Source organism: Cebus imitator, unplaced genomic scaffold (genome assembly GCF_001604975.1).
Source record: "Cebus imitator isolate Cc_AM_T3 unplaced genomic scaffold, Cebus_imitator-1.0 Scaffold70, whole genome shotgun sequence".
Classification (NCBI taxonomy): Eukaryota; Metazoa; Chordata; class Mammalia; order Primates; family Cebidae; genus Cebus; species Cebus imitator.
In genome coordinates this window covers 2,707,776-2,715,582 of record NW_016107385.1, presented here as the reverse complement: position 1 = coordinate 2,715,582, position 7,807 = coordinate 2,707,776, and the positions used below count along the sequence as shown (strand labels likewise).

The 7,807-nt window shown below is 56.1% G+C and overlaps 1 protein-coding gene and 1 long non-coding RNA gene across 10 annotated transcripts in view; one reads left to right on the top strand and one right to left on the bottom strand.

Annotated features, from left to right (window-relative positions):
* LOC108306138 (serine/threonine-protein kinase PAK 6) overlaps nt 1-7,807 on the bottom strand; it is a 61,078-nt gene that overhangs the window by 23,527 nt on the left and 29,744 nt on the right. For 8 of the 9 annotated variants that reach the window (XM_037739414.1, XM_037739413.1, XM_017530927.2 and 5 more), the window contains one exon: nt 799-911. The gene's annotated coding sequence lies outside the window, so the exon portion shown is untranslated. Of the gene's footprint in view, nt 1-798; nt 912-1,396; nt 1,536-7,807 lie in introns of those variants that run through there. The other variant, XM_037739415.1, reaches the window with a different exon arrangement.
* Nucleotides 1,200-3,372, top strand: CUNH15orf56. The gene is made up of 2 exons (XR_005200761.1): nt 1,200-1,430; nt 1,549-3,372. It is a non-coding gene; the product is annotated as a chromosome unknown C15orf56 homolog (long non-coding RNA).

The window sequence follows — 7,807 nt, the reverse complement described above, 5'->3', positions numbered from 1 at the left end:
AAAACAAAAAAAAAAAACAGTGTGTAGAGAAGTGAAGCAACTTGTCTAAGGAGTCATAGGCAAAGTCCGATGGATTCAAAGCCCACTCTTTCGGCTCCAAATGTGTCCTCAGCCACTGTTCTATATCCTATGGAGGAGAATTCATGGCATTGCAGGCTGACCATTACCTTGCATGGAATCAGGCGGCTTTTCCACCCAGTGTGGCAACCTATGCCCCCCTCATCCAGAAAAACATCAGAAAAACCCCCCAAAACCCACTAGAATAGGGTAAGATACAGAAAACGCAGCCTACGCTGGGGAGCTCTTCATGGCTTAGCCTCTGGTGCTTCTGGCAGCACCTACACTCCAGATAGGATGCCACTTCGGCAAGCCTGGAGAGGTGGCGAATGAGCGGCAGCTTTACCTGTGACTCCTGCAGGAGAACTGGGCCTGCCACCACCCTTCCTGTTTGGGAACCTCTTTCCCAGCACGAATTCCCTGCACTCTGCCTCAGCGACACCCTTAACCCAAACATAAGACCTGATGGCAATCAGACCTCTGAAGATGGGCCCAGGGGCAGGGCAGGCCATTTGAAGTCTTGCCGTCTCCCAGCCTACCGTGGGGCCATGGGGCGAAACGGTGGAAGTGAATTAACATGCACCCACTAAGGATCGAGAGACAGCACCCAGAAGGGGGACCACCTCTGCCGCCTAGCAGTACCAGGAAGGAGCCAGCCCCGGAGGGCCACCCGCCTGCCCACTGTCCCTCCCTGACTGCTCTTCGAAATGGGTGCAGAAGGCTCTAGGGCCGCTCACTCACCTCTTGGTGCCTTCCGCCTCTTTCTCGCGACTCCTCACCCCTCAGTGGGCTGCTCTCTGAGGCGCGGAGGAGAGAGAAGACCTGGGACCTTCCTGGGCCAGTCCTCCGCAGGCCTGCGCAGAAACAGATCAGAAATGCATTATGGCAAATGTAGCAAGTGTCCCCGCGGGTGTTGCGACTGGCCGGCGTCCAGGCGTTGGGAACCGCCCCGCGCCCGCCTCCCGACTGAACTCCTGGCTCAGGTGCAAGAGGCGGCAGGCTCCTCGCGGGGCTCCCGGGGAGAAGGGGACGCTGGGCGCAGCACCGCTTCCGGGGCGGCCCCTCTCCAGCCGCACTCCGACCCGGCGCGGCCACCCAGCCCCCCTCACAGGCCCCACTGCTGCGCCCTCTCGGGGACGCGAATGCCCCGCGCCGGGCGGGCGCTCGCGGAGGGAGGTCCCGCTTCAGGGGCTCGGAGCTCTCGGTGCCTGCGCGCAAAGCCCCTCGCCTGGGACCGGCTGGTCCCGAACTTCGGAGAATGCACCTCTGGGAAGGGGACCGCGCGTGTTTGGAGGTCCATCCCCTCGCTGCCACCCTCCAGGGCGGCGAGGGCACCCACCTGAGGAGCGGGAAGCCCAGGAACGCTCGGAAAGGCCGTGGGAGCCGGGCCCGCCCTCCGCGGGAGGAACCTCGGCGCGGGAACGCCGAGGAGGGGCCGCGCTTACACGTTGGTGCGGCGTCGGCTTCACCTGGCCGTAATTTTGATTTCAGGGTGTGGCCTCAGGTAGGACGCGGCGGCGAACCCAGAGCCCGGGAGAAGTTTGCCGAGGGTCGCTGGGGCCTTGGCCAGGAGCCGCTCTGCCCGAGGGGCGCCCCGCTGCCCAACTCTTTTTCTCCATCTGCTTGGCCCCAGCTCCCGCCCGCCCTTCGCCTCCGGGCCCTGGCCTGGCCACAGCCGCGGGGACCTGCCTGCGGCTCCACGGCTAGGTGGCTGCCGCACAGAGACCCGACCTGGAGAACCAGCTGAGCGCCGGCTGTGTGTAATCCACTAGTTCACTTTCAAAGCAGATGCACCCTCCGGAGCCGCGGGCGGACTCTCCCGGACCTGAGCCAGGCCGCCTGTGTCCACCCACACATCCTGGAGCGCCCACGCGGGAGTCCGAAACCCTGGCACTTTGGATGGTCTGTCCCATGTGGACAGGGCCCCAGGACTGTGCTGGGGTAGCCCCTTGTGCAAGCAGGAAAGCGGGATTTAAGAGATTACAATTCCCTTGTCAGACCTTGCACAGTCCTGAGTCTTGAGGACCTTCTAGCCTAAGTCCTAGAGCAAAAGACCCGCGCAGACAGAGAGCTTCCAGGAGCACCCTGCCCCTGGAGAGGCTGGGGACTGTTCCGGAGCCCTCTGCCTGCTTGTCCTCAGTGGTCCCTGCCTAAGATCAGAATGGCCATTCCAAGGGACTCACTCTTGGATACCCTGTACCATGTTTCTTTTGGGGTACAGGGTTTTTTCTATATTGGGGGAAGGGGCAGGGATCACCCCAGAGAGAGGCTGCTTGCTGGTTGAGTGCTGAGGAGGTTCTGGCTTGGAAACTCAGTACATCTGGACTCCAAATGGCTGCCCTCAAGTGGTGGCTGGGTGACTGCCAGTGTCACAGAGTAGGGACCAAGGACAGTGCAGGGACTTCAAAAATCACTGTGAGGCACCTCAGACTTCAATGATTAACTGAGGTCACTATGGCCACCTATTTTTGTTCACGGATTCTTTAGACATATCAGTGCTACTCATGGCTCAATCCTTTGCAGTACAGGCTCTATTGGTTACACACAGTTTAAGGCACCCACCAAATAGAGCTCAGGCAACCCGTGGGAACCGCCATCCCCAAACAGGTCTGTACCCTGTGTGGCTGCACCACAAGCCCGATACCCTCAGCTTTCCTAGGGAAAGCATGGTGCCAGCTGCAGATGCTGGTCCTGTGTGCTATGGGATAGTGGTATGGGAGGCGGTCAGCTAACCATAGGTCCTCACTGCCGTCCCCAACATCCCCAACACATACTTATATTTAGTCTGTGTTCTCCTTTCCTTACTCCGTCTCCTCCTCCTCCTCTTTGTGTCTTTTCCACACGGATTCTTTCTCTTTCCTCTGACTGGACAATACGGTAGATCTGACTCTCTTTGACAAACTCTGACCTGCTGTGGTCACCCAGGAAGCTGACTGCTAGGCCTCAGGTAAAGGGGCCATGGGAGGGGGACCAGGTGATACAAGAATTGCTCCCCCGACAGGTTAGTTACCCAGGGACATGGGCGCACTGGCCGAATGCTGGCTACAGAAGCAGAATGTGCTGCATGGAGGCGGGTAGGGGGCGGGAGAGATTGGTTGCTGAGGATTTGAAATGAACCATGAACCAAAGCTAGAATGAAACGCATGATATTGTCTAACCTAGAATCAACACCCTAAATTATTTTTACTGATTCATGAATGCACATGCGAATTATTTTCTTTTACTACAAATGTCTTACATACCAGAACCACAGCTCCAAGCAGTACTTTTGAATGGAACTACAATAAAGTATGAATGTTAGAATTTTACCAGAAATGGACTGGTCTTTAATGTGGTTTGAATCCAGGCTTAGGTACCCCAGAATGGCTACTAGCCAAGTCCCATCCTCACCCTATAGAGACTAACTCTAGGAAACCCTGGGTTCCTCCCACCCCTTGGGAGCTAGAGTGGGTTTGGGGCCTTGAGAGAGGCAGAGGCTCAAGTTAGACTGACCAAGGAGGTAATGAGTCCCCCATCACTGGAGGTATTCAAGAATAACTATCAGTCGGGCAGGCCAGAGAACTGGATACAAGACTAGAGTAGGGAACCTCTCAGGTCCATCACAACGCCAGTTTTCTGGACTTCCAGTCTTGTCTACACGAGGTTCAGCTGCACTGGGTTGCACGGTCCCCCATTACATTGAGACAGCTCTTCCCGCACATTGAGACAGCTGGGGATTCACACTGAGTCAGCCATTCAGGGTAGGTCCTGAGTGATTAATTCCTGTGTGTGACTCTCTCCCTTCTCTATTCTCCTCTGATCCATGCCCAGCTCAGCCCTGCCCAGGAGGAAAGGGCAGAACAACAGCACAGGAAGCATCAGGAGCAGTCTGGGGACAGTGTCTCCTGCAGCATCCACGTGCCACCCTCTGGCCTTGTTCCCAGGTTGCTGTGCTGAGCCCAGGGGGCTCCAGGCACACCTTCCTTTGAGGAGCCTTGGCGGCTGGCACAGACCTTCTGGTTGAAGGAGTTGTCCAGGTACTTCCATTCTACAAATTGGGCAGGAGCAATGGAAGAGACACCCACACAGACATTTTACCACGGGACATGGCTCCTGGAGTGCTGCCATCTCAGAGGCATTGGCAGACCAGTATGGACGGGAGGGCAGCAAGTGGGCACATCAGGTGGGGCAGGTGCTTCCTGGTTATCCTTCAGCCTGTGGCTGTCGGGGCCTGTTGCAACATCTGAGCACTAACAGCCAGGGCTGAGTGCCCGGGCTAGGGCCAAAGAGGAAAGATACAGGTCAGCCTGTGGTTTAGAAAGACAAACACATTATCCCTTTCCTGCGTCTTCCTGGGGGTGAGGAAGGAGACTAACATGCTCTTTTACTCCTTCCAGGGTGCCTTCCTCTGGGCAACTCCACTCTCCTCTAATAACAGAAATAATCATGCCTGCCAATGATGGAATGCTTCCCGTGGGCCAGGCCCCGAACAAAGCTATGTACCTGTGCTGCCTCAGTCAGTCTTCACCACAACCCTGGGATGGAAGTCCTATACTATTACTATTCGCATTTAACAAATGAGGAAACTGAGGCTCGGAGTGGTTAAAGAACAGCCGAAGGTCTCCTAAGTCCTGCTATAGACTGAATGTTTGTGTCTCCCCAAGATTCATCTGTTGAAACCTAATCACCAATATGAGAGCATTAGGAGGTAGGGTTGTTGGCAGGTGATTAAGTCACAAAAGCAGAGCCCTGATGAATGGGGTCCATGCCTTTATGAAAGAGGCCCCCAGAGAGATCCCTGGCCCTTTCCATCTTCGAGGTTATAGCAAAAAGACAGCCACCTCTGAACCAGGAAGCAGGCCCTCAGCAGACACCAGATCTGCCAGCATCTTGCTCTTGGGCTTCTCAGCTTCTAGAACTGTGAGAAATAAATTTCTGTTGTTTATAAGCCACCAGTCCATAGTATTTTGTTATCGAGTCCAGACAAAGTCAGTTACCGAATGGAGGAGCTGGAATTTGAACCGAGGTGTATCTGACCCCAAAGCTGGTTCTCTCAACTCTGTGCTGCTCAGAGATCTCTGGTTCCATGGAATGTTTGAGTGGGCGGTGGGGGGAGACCAACTCAGACCTTAATAGAAGGTATTTGCATTTAAAAGAATCACTGCCCAGGAAAGCTCTCACATGAGACACAAAAGGGCTTGGCGTGGGGGTAGGAGGACTGTCCCTCCCCTGTTTCTGAGTAGCACATGAGGATCCCCAGTTGGCACTGGGTGTGAGGGGCAGAGGGGTCCTCGAGTTCCCCCACTCTGTCACTGAGTTCCCTGCTAGGAATCGGGTGCTAAGCTTCCCTGGCCAGAAGCCGGAAACTGCCTGAAGTCCCTGCCTCTCACATCTGCCCTTCACAGACCTAGAGTGGGCCCAGCTCCCTCAGACCCTCAGGCAGGACCTGCTGGGAGGTGGGGCATGTGTGCTGGATGCTTGGCAGGAGGAGCCCTGTGGAGCCTGGGCTCCCAGAGGGTTGCCGCCTTCTCACCCTGGAGGCCTGGGAGAGAGGCACTCTTTGGAGAAAATCCTTTCTTCTCCCTCTCCTCCAGGCTGCCCAGCACCTGCTTCTTCCTGCTTCTCACCCCGATGGGACCACCCGTCTCTCTCCGCTGATGGGGCCAAGAGGGAGATGCAAACTTCCCAACCTCCGAGTGCCTGGAAGTGGGAGCCAAGGGAGCTGACACTGCCAGGCCCTTGGGGTACCCAGGCAGAAGGCAAGTTGACGGAGTCTAGCTGCATAGCCATGGGGTCCTGTGGATGGGAGCTCTCTTGCCTCTAGACTCACAGCATGTCTTCAGGCTCAGTTTCCTGATGTGTGTAATGGAAAGCGTACCTCTCTCCCTCAGGAAGGTGGTAGAATGATGGGGTCCAGAGCACTGGGGTACAGGGCTATGGAGTAGCAGCACCCCCAAACGGGGCAAGAGGTTGTTAATCCTCAGCCCTCACAGCTACAGAAGGGACCAAGGAGAAAGCTCCCCTCCCTGCCCCCGGGCGTGCACACTGCAGCCAGGTTTGATGTGCCATAAAGTAGAATCTGAAGATTTGTCCAGAAGACAAGGCTACCACTTGCTGCTAAATCAACCCGACAGGTCTGTTCACCCCAGATTCCAGAAGGAGGGCCCAGCACCAGGGAGTAGCACTATCTGGGGCCTGGCTAGGTGTTTAGGAAAAGCCCATGGGTCCCCACCTGGCTGCTGGACAGACGTGTCCTGCTGATACCTTGGGCCTCAGCAGAACCTCGATCCTCTCTCTGCCTGCCTTTCTCTCAAGCTCTGCATCTGTACTAGGCTTCCTGTGCCAGCGAGAATCCATAAAGCCATCCTCCCCAAACACAAGCTGACACTGGGGGCTAAACCTGCCTAACAGTCCCAAAGGGGCCCGGTGACCCAGGAGGAGCCCCTCAGATGCAGGACCATTGCAGGCTACGATGCCCGTCCCAGGTGCATCCTGGGCTACCCTGGGAAGCGCTGGGGAACAGCAAGAGCCAGATCTGTGGTAAGGACACTCATTTTAAATGTGACAGATTCATTTCATATCTTTCGCTACAATTGCTTTGCAGTGCCTGCTCTTTATGGCCTCCAAAGTTCTATCCAAATACCTTTCACTGGCACTTCAGCTCTCTGGCTAGCAGTTTTGCTGGCAGAACTAACAGCTGGATGCCTCCTTGAATGGAAAACTTTCATTGTCTTGTCTTCTCTCTTCTGAGCTTCCAGGGATTGCTTCAGGTCTGAGACTGGGGCAGGGCTGAGACTGTGACACCCCTGTGTGGAGCCCAGTGCCTGACTTTCAGGAAGGACAGGTAAGTGTGGGGGAGCAGAGGCCTGTGTCTGACTAGGTGAGGGCCCAGGCCCCCAGGGAAGAGAAGGGTGTGAGGAAGCAGGATATTGGCTGCCTGAGGCCCACCCCCAACACTTCGGGCAGAGCACCTTAGCTCCAGATGCACAAAACTCATAGGCCCTGGGCTGTGCGGCCCCCGAGGAGCACTAACTAGCTGGCCCGGAGTCTGTGGCCTCCGCATGTGCCCTGGATCAGAAGGCAGGACCTAACTGCCATGTGGCGGGGCCGTGCTATCCTGGTGACACCACTGCCATACCCTCATCAGTGGCTGGTACAACAGCCCTTGCTATGATGACGGGCCTCATCATCCATGAGGCAGCCCCTCCTCCTGTCCTGACCGCCCTCTCCTCCACAGGAGCCCTGAATGCCTGCTCACTCCTGGCCTTGCATTCTTCCCCCTGGGTCCGGCTCCATCCCTCCCAGGATCTGAGACCTCTACCTCTCCCTGCCTTTCTGAATCCCAGACACATCACCTTCCAGCAAGATCCACTCTAGTGGAATAGACAAAGTCTTCTTGTCTAACTTAGGCCTTGTGACTGGTAACAGGTGACAGGCCTCCTGCTTCTGGGAAGTGACCTCTGATGGTGGCTATTGGACATGTAAATGCCTGCCTGGGGTCAAAAATCTCCACCGATGGGAAGATCGCCTGGGGAACAGGGCCTCTCAGGTGACTTCCCTACCCTCTGCCCCAGAATCTCTGTTTCATCTCTGACACTCAGCATGACTCCCTTATTTGGCTTAAGACATGAAGTTACCTGGGACAAAAAGAACTTGAGTCAGCCGGGCGCAGTGGCTCAAGCCTGTAATCCCAGCACTTTGGGAGGCCGAGGTGGGTGGATCACGAGGTCAAGAGATCGAGACCATCCTGGTCAACACGGTGAAACTCTGT